This window comes from Eleutherodactylus coqui, chromosome 7 (genome assembly GCF_035609145.1).
Source record: "Eleutherodactylus coqui strain aEleCoq1 chromosome 7, aEleCoq1.hap1, whole genome shotgun sequence".
Classification (NCBI taxonomy): domain Eukaryota; kingdom Metazoa; phylum Chordata; class Amphibia; order Anura; family Eleutherodactylidae; genus Eleutherodactylus; species Eleutherodactylus coqui.
In genome coordinates, this window is record NC_089843.1 from 26,735,701 (window position 1) to 26,750,010 (window position 14,310).

Below are 14,310 nucleotides of genomic sequence, written 5' to 3' on the forward strand. Positions count from 1 at the left end.
CACGGGATCCCGCGGTCGGCGCGCGTCGCTCCGGCGTCGGCTCCAGCAGCCTGGAGCCCTGTGTCGAGGTTATCCCAGCAGCTTGGGACGGCCGGTGGGCGGCGGCATGGGCGTGTCCACCCGTAGGGTGCCGCCCGCACTCCTCCGTTCGTCTTATACAGCAGTGGGTGGAGTTGCCTCCTCCCACTCTCCGCCCGGGGGCGGAACCTTGTGGTTAAGAGACTGGCAGTGATGTGAGCTCACTGCCAGTTATTGGTTCTGCTTTCAGCTAGTCAGTCTGTCTGCAGTTTACCTCAGCCAGTCACTAGTTGTCTGTCAGCCCTGCTATCCTTTCTCTGCCTGTTTCTGTTGGTCCTGTTAGCCCCTAGTCTGGTCTGTCCCAGTCAGCACTAGTTGCCATTCAGGTCCTGTCTATCTGCCTGTGAGCTCCATCTCCAGCCCTGCTTGTACTTGTAAGTTTTGTTGGTTTGTTACACCTGCCTCTTCTGTCGGCACTCTGTCCCCTGTTAGTAGTTCCAGCTAGGCAGTCGCCAGGTCCCTAGCCAGTGCAGGGACTGCCGCCCAGTTGTCCGCCTGGGGTTAGCCAGGGCCGAGGCAAGTAGGCAGGGACAGTGGGGTGCAGGAGATCAGGGCACCCCAACTGGCGCTCGGGGGGCAGAGTGCCGTAACAATAACATAAAAGACAATCCATTCGTTACCCAACCAAATAGCATCAGACTAGCTGACTTCTTAAAAAGGGCTAATCTACCAACAATCAACGCCATGCAAGCAACCTCACTAGACCAACAATTCGACATTTCTGAAATATCCGAAACAGTCTTGTCCCTAAAGAAACATAAAGCGCCAGGCCCTGACGGGTACTCAGCAGAGTACTATCAAACTTTTTGGGATATTCTATCCCCATTTGCAACAAAAACATTCAACACTGCTATGCAAAGGGGAAAATTTCCAGAAGAAATGCTCCAAGCAACGATAGTAGTTTTGCCTAAACCTGGCAAGGACCCAAATGACCCAGCCAATTTTCGGCCTATATCGTTGCCTAATACAGATGTAAAAATTTATGCAAAGACCCTAGCAAACAGATTGTTGAAACTACTCCCAAACCTAATTCACTCGGACCAGCTGGGTTTTGTCAAGGGTAGACAGGCGCCAGATGGCACGCGGAGAATCTTAAATCTACTTCACAAAACAGACTCGTCTAAAACACCAGTAATCCTATTAGCCTTAGATGCCGAAAAGGCTTTTGATCGGGTTCACTGGGGTTTTGCTTTCGAGACCTTGAGATGCTTCGGTATGAGTGAAGGCATAATACAGGCTATCCAAGCCCTTTATACGTCCCCGACAGCCAGGGTACTAGTGGACGGGACCTTGTCGGACCCCCTGCACATAACAAATGGGACGAGACAGGGGTGCCCACTCTCCCCTATTTTATATGTCCTCACAATCGAACCATTAGCAGAAACAATCCGCCTATCTCCTGAAGTATGCGGTATCCCAATGAGTTTAAGGCAACATAAAATCGGCTTGTTTGTAGATGTTATCTTAACCATGACACGTCCCTTGGAATCTTTGAGAGCTGCATATGCAATTTTAAAGAGTTTCAGTGAAGCATCCTTATATAAATTAAATATAGACAAATCCTTCATTTTAGGCATACATATACCTAGGTGTCTGAAAGTAGCTATACAATCTGAGTTCTGCTTTGAGTGGAGGGAGAAATCCATACCCTACCTGGGAGTGAAACTGACGGCCTCACTCAAGGATCTGGAAAACGCAAACATTCCCACACTGCTAAACTCTACACAAAAAGAAATAGATCACTTGTCCAAACTAAACTTGATGTGGTATGGAAGGATGATGTCATATAAGATGAAGATCCTTCCTAAAATTATGTATTATCTCAGGGTTCTCCCAATTCCATTTTCGAGCACCTCCATATCTAACTTACAGAGCCAACTAGATAAATACATATGGGGAGGGAAAAAACCTTGCATAGCCTTGTCGGTTCTTACACTACATCGTAGACATGGAGGAGCAGATATACCAAACCTAAAGATATATCAACGAGCAACTGTGTTAAACCAAATCAAAGGATGGGTGGCTGATGATGGGTCTGTGGGGTGGATGGGAATGGAAAAAGGCCTCATGGGGGGTGTCTCATCTCAAGCATTTTTATTTGCAATGTCATTATCAGTTATGTCTAAACCATTGGATGTAACATTACAAACACCAGGAATGTCTCCTTCCATGCTGGCGACAAAAGAGGCATGGAGAGACCTTTCACAGAAATTGGCTCTAAATGACAAGGTAAAAAGACCTTCTCTGCCTCTCGATATTATGTGCCTCTTCTTGCCTGATCTTATGATAGGGGAGTGGACAACAAGGGGTATAAAGACGATTTGATAACTGTGAATAGACTGAACTCCTTTTCAGAACTTAGCTCCAAATACTACTTACCACAAAAAGAATTTTTCACATATTGCAGAATTATCTCGTTCCTGCAAAAAACCTCTCTACATAGCATACGCCTTCCTATCACAATTATTAATATAATCACCTCAAGGAAGAATAAAGACAAATCAGATACTAAGTTGTTCTACGACATACTGTCAGATAATATAAGCCCAAGGAAAAAATCCCATATGCTTAATTGGGAAAAAGAACTGGGGGAAACAATAACCAATGACTCATGGGAAAGAGCATACAAAACCTCTTTAAAATCTACTAAGGGAATGGGAATACTAGAAACTCAATCAAAGATATACTTAAGATGGTATCTCTCTCCCTCACTAATGGCAAATAGACTCAAACTGGGAACAGGCTTATGCTGGAGGGATTGTGGACAAAAGGGCTCACTGTCCCACATCTTTTGGTCCTGTCCCAAACTAGACAACTTCTGGAAAGGAGTCCTTGGCGAAATGACCACTATCCTAAACTGTTATATTCCTAGGAAAGCTAAATTAATCCTACTCCTGATAGGGCTTGAGAAATTCCCTCCAAATAAAAGATACCTACTAGGTCATTCTCTTATGACAGCAAAAACCATTGTTGCTAAGCATTGGAAGGAGAGATCCCCCCCAACAAAGGAAGAGTTCATGGGTCGGATGGCAGAACAATGCATGTTTGAAGGATGGTTAGCATGTCGAAACAATACCAGTAGAAAATACGAGGAGGCCTGGGAAAAATGGAAATCTAAATATTAACATGCTGCGCAAAGGAAATAATATGATGCCAAAGAGTTGTTGATTACGTTTAATGTTTCTTATAAAAAGTTGGAAATACCAGAAACTAGTTAGATAAATGTATGTAAAAATCTATGGAATAGAAGAGTTTTGTTAGAGAAACTATGTGAATATATACAAAATTGACACTGTAAACATATTTATGCTCAAATATGTAATACCATTCTATGCATGTCAATGTATCAATGCTTCTCCAATGGATTTTCAATAGAAAATAATATGGTTAAAAAGAAGGAGCAGATTTGGGGATTTAATTATGAACAAACTACAAAAGACGGTGGGCGTGGCCTGGACGAGCTCAGGATGGCAGCGTGAGATTTGTCCTCCGTTAGGTACTCCACAAAAAGCGGCTGCAAAGCAACTTAAAAAGCTTCCTCCCTGTCAAACTCTACCAGCACACACCTCCGCAAGCAGTTTCCCAGCAGGAGATGTCCCGCAGAAGAGCCCAGCGCACCCAGCCTAAACGGCTGGATGATTTCTTCTCAGCGCCGGCCACCCGACGCGCTGCTGCAGCGAGCGCTCCGACATCCCCGATGTCTAAAGCAGACCGGCAAAGAGAAAACTCTTCATCTCCAGAGGCACAGACGAGACTCTCCCCGGAGCAGCTGCTACAAGATGCGGTGAGTGACTCAGAATGCCCCTAAACATCATAATATCGCAGGGAAAAGACACAACACGGCCCCACATGCTCCTCTTAAAATGGCGCTGGCCCCCTCCTCCCTGCAATATAACACAGATCACTCTCCATCTGCAAGTCCTCAAAAGCAGAGACCAAGGATAGAGGACAATATTAATGCAGAATTTCAAGATGATACTCTTAAAGAGTATATTTCTACTATGCCTTCCTCTTCACAACCAGCCTCTGAAACTTTTATCAAGGACATGGTTATGGCTTTGAGTGACTCACTACAACTACATTTTCAATCTCTAAAAACCTCTATAAAAACCTCATTAGAGGATATAGGCTCTAGAGTCTCGCACACGGAGAACAAAATGGGAGAGTTTTCACAATCCCATAACGCATTAATAGATGCACACTATGAGCTTGTGGACGAAGTATCTCAACTAAAAGCAAAAACAGCTGATATGGAAGATAGGAACAGAAGGAATAACATCAAAATCCGCGGAGTTCCGGAGTCCATAACAACATCTGATATTCCTGACTACCTAAACCGCTTAATGGCAACCATGCTACCTAATGCATCTGCACTAGACCTAACGGTCGATAGAGCCCACAGGCTCCCTAAACCCAGTTATCTCTCTGACTCTGTGCCAAGAGACATTATTGCAAAAATTCATTTCTTTCAAACAAAAGAAGCTTTCATGTCCGCGGCACGGAAAGCGAATCAGTTACCAGCACCATATGAAAACATTCGCCTATTCACTGATTTATCTAAGGCTACCATGCAAGAAAGGAAGGAATTCTCCCATATAACCTCAGCTTTGCGTCAACAAAAAATTCCATATAGATGGGGATTCCCCACAAAAATCCTCATCAGGAAAGATGATATCATCCATGCAATACTTAAACCGGAGGACGCCTTTCAACTATGTAAATCCAGGGGCATAAATCTACCCCTTCCACAACGTCAGCCTCCCAATAGAGAAAAAGACACAACGAGACCCAGAGATTCGTCCTACAAGTGAGAGACACTTACAGGAGGAAGCCTAATATACTTAATTAAGTGGTCTTGCCAGGATGAGTTACCCAGGTGAACTTTTACCCCCCCTACAAATATTGTACAGGCCTCTAGCCTGAGACAACTTCATTGTTCTAAATTTCCTTACCACTTCTAAAGTTTACATTTTGGTCGATTTACCACGCATACTTGCTTGTCGCATCTCGTGTAATTCCTTGTTACAGGATTTAACGCTTTATAGAGCAAGTGCTTAATGTTATAGAATTCTTTCCTATATTGTTAAGTTTCTTTGTTTAATTGCTGGTCCATTAGTGCTCCCTCATCTCAACAAGAAATACTAAACTTACAATGTCAATTAAGATACTCTCTATAAATGCTAATGGTTTAAACTCTCCATTTAAGAGATCCTCCCTCTGGAAGGAAGCAATTTCTTCTAATGCAGACATACTGTGCATTCAGGAGACCCACCTCGTAGCCTCCTCAGGTCCTATTATTTCACATAACAAATTTCCAAAAATATTCTTGGCATGCGCATCCAAAAAACGTGCCGGAACGCTGATTGCGTTCAGAGACACTCTACAAGCGGAAATAACAAAACAAATTATAGACCCTATGGGGAGATACCTGATTTTGACAGGTACGCTTAACTCTAAACCATTCACTCTGGTGAACCTATATGCTCCCAACAAATCCCCCATACGCTTTCTAAACAAATTGACAAAGAAAATAAGGAGGTGCGAGGTCGGTACCCTAATCATGTGTGGCGACTTTAACACAGTGCCAGACAAGATCTTAGATTCTTCGAGAGGTCTTTTGAGATCTACCCCTTCTCTCTCCCCATGGCTTCAAAAAGAAGCATTGTATGATACGTTCAGATGCCTAAATGCATCCTCTAAAGAATTTTCCTTCTATTCTTCAAGGTTTAGGTCCTTCTCAAGGATAGATCTTATCTTAGTGAACAAAGAAGCTCTTCCTTCCCTTACAGATGCCCAAGTGGGCCTAATCTCATGGACAGATCATGCACCTGTCACAATATCCATCTCACTAGATCACGCACAAGGGAAAGTCAGGAACTGGAAAAACAATACATTTCTTATGAAAATCCCAAAACACCAAAAAAAATATTCAAGAGGAGATCAATAAGTATTTTAAAAACAACGTTACCCCAGATGTATCTCCAATAACTATATGGAACGTCCACAAGGCGTATATGAGAGGCGCCTTAATAAAAATTAGCTCATCCTACAAAAAGGAAAAAACTAAAAAATTAGATGCGCTTACTACACAAATATCTAACATAGAAAAACAACTGCGAGATTCCCCCTCTGAAATCTTACACAAAACTCTCTTTGAACTACGACAAAAACTAAGAATGATTCTACTAGATAATTTTGATAAGCAAATGAACTCCTCAAGTGCCACATTTTATAAGTCAAACAACAAACCCTCACGCATGCTTGCCAGACTAATTAAGAAAAGACCTCAAAAAACCGCTGTACCATACATCACAGACCCACAAAATCCAAATTCCAAAATCACACACCCTATCCACATAACAGAAATCTTTCGCCAATACTACATCAAGTTGTACAATTTAAAAGAAGATAAAAATACGCTGCAACCAACGCCTCAAAACATAAACAAATATCTGAAAGGAATAAAACTGCCAACTTTAACAAAAAAACAGTTAGAACAACTAAACTCCCCTATTACACCAACAGAAATCAATGACACTATTAAATCCCTGAAAGCCCAAAAAGTCCCTGGCCCCGATGGATTTTCTAATGACTATTACAAAATTTTCTACCCACAGTTATCTCTCCATATGTCTCGAGCCTTTGATCAAGGAATCAAACAAAAACACTTTCCCCCAGAGACGTTAGAAGCCATAATAGTAACTATTCCAAAACCGGGGAAAACACCCACCTCACCAGAAAACTTCAGACCTATTTCTTTACTAAATTGCGATATAAAGATTTACTCAAAAATAATAGCCCGCAGACTCCTAAAAATCTTACCAGAATTAGTACACTCTGACCAGGTGGAGTTCACAAGCGGAAGACAGGCATCAGATGCAACAAGAAGAATACTAAACCTACTTCACAAAACAAAGCAAACCCAATCCCCGACACTATTGGTTGCCCTAGACGCCGAAAAGGCCTTTGATCGCCTTCATTGGAAATTCGCTTTCTCTACCCTAAATAAATTTGGATTCTCCGGAAATATTTTGAATGCTATATCAGCCTTGTACACATTCCCATCAGCAAAAATTCTAGTAGACGGCACACTCTCCAACTCATTTCCAATTACCAATGGCACGCGCCAAGGTTGCCCTTTATCACCATTACTATTCGCGTTAGTCATGAAATCACAGAGGTGAGGAAAAAGAAAAAAAACACATTATTCACTGAAAAAGCCAAAAATACAATACCTGAAGGTCTGCAAAGCAGACACAGTCGCCATAGGCACGATTGCCATAAGGCAGGCACAATGGCCACCGGCACAATCGCCGTAGGGCAGGCGCAATGGCCCTAAGCCCTGAAGATATGTAGTCAGCCAGACAATAATGTGTGGAGGAGCAGCTTGTTCCTGGCAGGCTAATATGCAGTCACCCACTCAACCCAGCCCAGATTGGGGAGGAGTGACTGCATATACTAATAGCCTGCACATGTGAACGATACCAAAGATGTCAGCCATAGATGGGTGGTGACCCACCATACAGGATAACAACCCTGTTTCGCGTTAGTCATGGAACCCTTAGCGGAACACATCAGAAATAACTTAGAAATACAAGGCATTAATGCAGGTTACAGACAGCACAAACTAAGTTTATTTGTGGACGATGTTCTGCTAACAATAACAAACCCACTTAAATCTCTTAGAGAAATCTATCAAACCCTAACTAACTTTGCGGAAGTTTCCCTATACAAACTAAATATTACAAAATCACAAATCCTAGGAATTCACATATCCGAAAAATTAAAACAGGATATCAAAAAGGAATTCCCTTTCCAATGGAAAGAAACAAGCATCCCATACTTGGGTATAAATCTCTGTTTCCCCTTATCTAACCTGATTATAGTGAACTTCCCTCCTCTTCTTGCTGACATACAAAAAGAATTGGAAACATACAAAACTCGGCCCCTTTCATGGTTAGGAAGAGTGGTAGCCTATAAAATGATAATACTACCTAAAATACTTCACTATTTCCGAACCCTCCCGATCCAAATTCCGAAACAAACTATGGCAGAATTCCAAAAACAACTTTCTAAATTCGTCTGGCAAGACAAAAAAACCTAGGATTGCGCTCTCAATCCTATCATTGAATAGACACCAAGGCGGAATAGGTCTACCAAACTTAGACTCATATCGTAAAGCTACTATATTATGTCAACTTACCCCTTGGATACAGCATAACCCAAATAAAGCTTGGCCCACATTAGAGATAGAGCTAAATAAACAGAAGCCACTATATCTCCTACTTCACGCTCAAACAATGGCAGTAAGCACCCCCGGTCTGGAGAAAAACCTACATTTACCCAACTTATCTCCGCCTATGCTCGCTTCGTTAGAGGCCTGGAAAGACCTATTGGAAAAAACAGATAACTACTCTATATACTCAATCCAAAAAATACCCTTAAGAACTCTCGAATACTTCATACCCAACCTAAACTTAATCTCTTGGACAAATGTAGGGATTTCATCTATTTCTGATCTAATTCCAAAACAAAACATAATACCCTTCCAAAACTTAGCCACCAAATATAATCTGAAAGATTCTGAAATTTTTAGATACACCCAGATATCATCCCTCCTACAAGCAAATAAACCACAGGACATTAAAATCCCAAAGATAGCAAGCACAATTCTTAACGCCATACAAACTAAACTATATACCAGAAACTTTTACGACACACTTACAGGCATACTAAGTCCACAGAAAAAGTGTCACCTATTGAATTGGGAGAAAGATGTAGGTCAAGAGATACCAGTGGAACAATGGATAAAAGCCTTTAAATGGGCTGGACAATCCTCTCATGGAGCTAATTTGATAGAAACCCACACAAAAGTACTCACTAGATGGTACTATACTCCAGCCATGCTAAAAAGAAGAAATCTATCATCAAACGATCATTGCTGGAGGAAATGTGGAAGACAGGGTCCCTGATCCATATCTTCTGGTCGTGTCCACACTTGGTAACTTTCTGGAAAGATACCTTTGAACTAATCCAGATGGTTTCCGGGACTTATCTCCCATTTAACCCAAAGATAGCCTTATTATTAATAGACCCCGGGAGTCTCCTACCTAATTTAAAGAGGCTAATAGGCCATGTTTTGTTGGGAGCGAAATACCTGATTGCCAGAAAATGGAAATCTGAAACTCTCCCAAATAGACAAGACCTCATACAGCTGATATCTGAACATGGAGTATATGAAAAGATAATAGCCCTGAGGAACAATACAATACAAAAACACAAAGAGTTGTGGAACCCTTGGTTAAGATTATTCCCACATTAGGGACCCTCCCTTATGGACCAGCAAACCTTTGAGTTATAGGCCTAGTTACAAAGGCCAATGTTACATATCTTGTTATATAGATATTGTGAGGGATTAGCGTTTAGGATCGGTAGCAACCTGGGCATAAGCAGTCAGAGACAGTGACACTTGTGATAAAGTCTTTAGTCCAGGCTTTGCCTGGGTTTATTTCCAAGCAAACAAAAGCAAAATACAGGCCTTAACATCAGGCAAACATAACGTAAATCCTGCTCGTCTGAGCACTTACTATACATTGAGCGTCCCTGTCTACACCCTGGTAACACAAATGGCTCCTGCACACAGCCAGCCAGGACTCTCAGACCTGCAGAGTTCTCAGCTCTCTCCTAGGCCCTGTAGGCCCAGGCTTTATATGGCCTGGTACCAGCCCCACCTGGTACGTGGGAGTGACCATCCCACCCTTCACTTTGGTCACTCCAGGAAAAGCCGGCCCGGATTATGTGGCTTGGAGCCACTTACATACTACAACGTGTTAGTGGCTTAATGCTACTAACACTATACTGTCGGCTTCCTCCACCGAGCCCAGGCTGCTCGGTGGCGCGTATCTGCCCAAGCGCTCCCCAAGGCAGCATAGGAGAGCATCCTAGGCGACACATACCTGCCCTCCAGCACCTTGCCGGTCACCGTCTTACATACCCTCCCCCTCTGTTCGAGCCTGTGGGGTCGGACACCTTTCGCCATCATGCAATGCGTCCTTGATAAGGCATCGGCATTGCCCTGTAGCTTTCCGGCCCTGTGCTCTACCGAAAAGCTAAAATTTTGAAGGCTCAGGAACCATCTAGTGACTCTGGCATTTCTTTCTTTTGCCTGTGACATCTAGGTTAAGGGGGAGTGGTCTGTAATCAGCCTGAAGTGCCGACCTAGCAGGTAGTATTTTAGGGATTCCAGAGCCCACTTGATGGCTAGGCACTCCCGCTCAACGATACTGTAGTTTTTTTCCAGTGGCGTGAGCTTCCTGCTCAGATAAATTACGGGATGTTCCTCTCCCTCTACTTCTTGGGACAGAACTGCTCCCAGTCCCACATCGGACGTGTCTGTTTGGACAATAAATTCCCTTTTAAAATTGGGTGTGACTAACACTGGACGTCTACAGAGGGCCCGTTTTAATTCTTGGAACGCCTTTTCTGCGTCAGGGTTCCACTTGACCATGACTGACTTACTGTTCTTGGTCAAGTCTGTTAGGGGTGCTGCTATGCTAGCAAAGTTCTGCACGAACCGCCTATAGTACCCTACAATGCCTAAAAAAGCCCTCACCTGCTTTTTAGTAGTGGGTTGTGGCCAGTCCTGAACGGCTTCAATTTTATTGATCTGGGGTTTTATAATACCCCTGCCTATTACATACCCCAGGTATCGTTCTTCTTCGAGGCCTATGGCGCACTTCTTTGGGTTTGCTGTGAGCCCTGGTTTTCTAAGGGAGTTCAGTACTGCCTGTACCTTGGGTAGATGGCTGTCCCAGTCTTCGCTAAAGATGACGATATCATCTAAATATGCTGACGCATATTGACGATGGGGTTTGAGTATGATATCCATCAATCTTTGGAAGGTTGCTGGGGCTCCATGCAAACCGAAGCGTAGGCAGATGTACTGAAACAACCCTTCTGGTGTGGCAAACGCAGTCTTTTCTTTCGCGCTCTCTGTAAGGGGAACCTGCCAGTAGCCTTTAGTAAGGTCGAGAGTGGAAAAGTACCTGGCATGACCCAGTCTCTGAATTAACTCATCCACTCTCGGCATTGGGTATGCGTCAAATTTTGACACGTCATTTAGCTTCCGGAAGTCGTTACAGAAGCGCAGGGAGCCATCAGGTTTTGGTATCAGCACGATAGGGCTTCACCATTCGCTTTTCGACTCCTCAATTACTCCGAGGTCTAGCATTTTCTTGACCTCCTCTGAGATGGGTCGTCTAGGGGCTTCTGGAACCCTGTACGGTTTCAACTGAACCTTTACCCCTGGTTCAGTTATAATGTCGTGTTTTATGACACCAATGGTATCCAAGGAGGCGGCAGCATCAACGGTGTAGAGATTGTAAAAAATGGTGTTTTATGACACCAGTACGCCCTGGTATATCAGAGAAGACATCTGAGTTACGTTGTATAATTTCCCTCGACTCTTGTTGTTGGGATTTGGACAGGGACCCTGATACACACACCTCTGGGACCCCACCATGGGGGGTGCTCACTGCAGTCAGGGCTTCTCTGTCCTTCCATGGCTTAATTAGGTTTACATGGTACAACTGTTCTGGTTTCCGCCTACCTGGCTGATATACCTTATAATTTACCTCTCCGACTTTCTCAATTATTTCATAGGGCCCTTGCCATTTTGCTAGGAATTTACTTTCTAGGGTGGGCACCAACACTAGTACCCGATCCCCAGGGTTGAAGGTTCTCAGCTTGGCGGACCTGTTATATACCCGGCTTTGGGCTTCTTGAGCCTGCTGTAAATGTTCTCTAACAATGGGCATGACCGCCGCAATTCGATCTTGCATGAGGGAAATGTGTTCAATAACACTCCTGTAAGGGGTGGACTCGTGCTCCCAGGTCTCCTTAGCTACATCAAGGAGCCCTCGGGGATGTCTACCATAAACTAATTCAAAGGGAGAGAACCCAGTGGAGGATTGTGGGACTTCACGGATTGAGAACATTAAATATGGCAGCAGACAGTCCCAGTCCTTCCCATCCTTATTGACTACCCTTTTTAGCATGCTTTTTAGGGTCTTATTAAATCTCTCAACCAGACCATCCGTCTGTCGGTGGTACACAGACGTCCATAAGTGCTTAATATTCAGCAGCTTACACAATTCCTTCATGACCTTTGACATAAAGGGGGTTCCTTGGTCCGTCAGGATCTCTTTTGGTATGCCCGTGCGGGAGAACATGTGTAGTAGTTCCTTTGCAATACCCTTGGATGACGTATTGCGTAAAGGAACGGCTTCAGGGTAACGTGTGGCGTAGTCTACAACCACCAATATATGTTAGTAACCCCGGGCAGACTTTACCAAGGGCCCAACTAGGTCCATAGCGATCCGCTCGAACGGCACCTCTATGATGGGCAAGGGCACTAAGGGGTTCCGGTAATGGGGCATAGGAGCTGTTATTTGACACTCCGGGCACGACTCACAGTAACGTTTTACATCACCATGTACCCCAGGCCAGAAAAAACGCTGAAGGATGCGTTCCTTAGTCTTTTCGCTCCCGAGATGACCTCCCAGCACATGCTTGTGCGCCAGGTCTAAGACCATCCTACGATAGGACTGAGGTACCACCAGCTGTTCCACAACCTCCCCACGGACCTTGTCAACCTGATACAACAATTCTTGGTTGACCGCAAGGTGTGGAAGCACAGTATCAGCCCCTGGGAATTGAGGCTTCCTATTTATCACTTTAACATTTTCCCTAGCTTTTACTAAGGTGGGGTCTCGGAGCTGCTCAGTTCCGAAATTGGCACGTGAGACCTCTAAGTCAGGCGTAGCAACTACTTCATCCTGTACCTCCGTCTCACCCGCCAATACTGTTAAGGGAAAGTTATCCCCATTCTCTTGGGTCACCCCTACTGCTGGAACCGTACCCTCTGGGTCAAACGGTTCTGGACACACATCATACACATTTGCATTATCATGAACCTTATTTGCAGACGACCCTCGGTGTTGCCACAAGTCCCAGAATAGGGGAAAGTCTCTCCCGAGGATCACGGTGTGCATTAGGGATTTTACGATGCCCACCTCATGGGTGGCAAGTCCACACGGAGTCTCAAGTCTTACAACGGCAATAGGATACTCAATGGTGTCCCCATGCACACACACAACCCCTATGCGACGGCCGGTGAAGGTTGTGGGATCGACCAGGCTGGAGTGCACCAGCGTAACCAAGCTCCCTGAGTCCAGTAGAGCTGTCACCGCAAAGTCATTCACCTTTTGGTGACATAATGGTTGATCAGTCTCTGACACAGTCTCTGCAGAACATACTGGCCATGCGAACATTGACCTCCGCCGGGCAGAGTCACAGTCCATGGGTTCCACAGTGAGGGGACAGTTGGCAGCAAGATGCCCGGGCTCATGACAGCGCCAACATCGTGATCCCAACAGCACTAGCAACGGAGATCGTCAAGAAAGTGCATGAGGACACGCTATGGGTCCACCTCTATGGAAGAGCTAATTCAAGATGTGCTGTGCATCCTAAGACTTACCAGGCGAGCACCAGAAAATATGTCTTATACCCTGAAAATAGTCCCAGACAAGGACCTCTGAAGACTCCAGGGATACAATCTTATAGAGCTGCTCTCTTCCAAGATGTACTAGTAGACTTTACTCAAACGCCTGCAGCTGATGGATGGAAGTATCTCCTGGTCTTTGTCTGCACTTACACGGAGTGGGTGGAGGCCTACCCCACTAGGACTGAGAAAAATCAACTTAAGTGGCCAGAACACTACCGAAAGACATAATTCAAAGACACAGCCTACCGGTACGGATTGGGTCAGAAAATGGACCAGCGTTTGCTGCGGAGAATAAACAAGAGTTAGCCAACTGCTTCAAGATCAGATGGAAACTGCACATTGCCTACAGACCTCAGTGCTCAGGGAAGACTGAGCGCATGAAATGGACTTCAAAACTTGCCTAAGAGACACTTTGTCAGGAGACTCACCTAAGATGGCCACAAGTCTGACCCATTGCTCTGCTCAGAAACAGATCTTCCCCCACCGAAATAACTGTTAGTTCCCCTCTTAATATGATGTAAGGGAGGCCTAGCCAAGTAGTGTTGGGGATTAGAGCAGTCAAATTATCAGCAGATGCTTGCCCTGGGTAAGACCATGGCAACCATTACCAAAAAAAGCAGGAGAAAGGTTACCTACTTGTTTGAATATTGCTGTGCAAAGGTTACCTA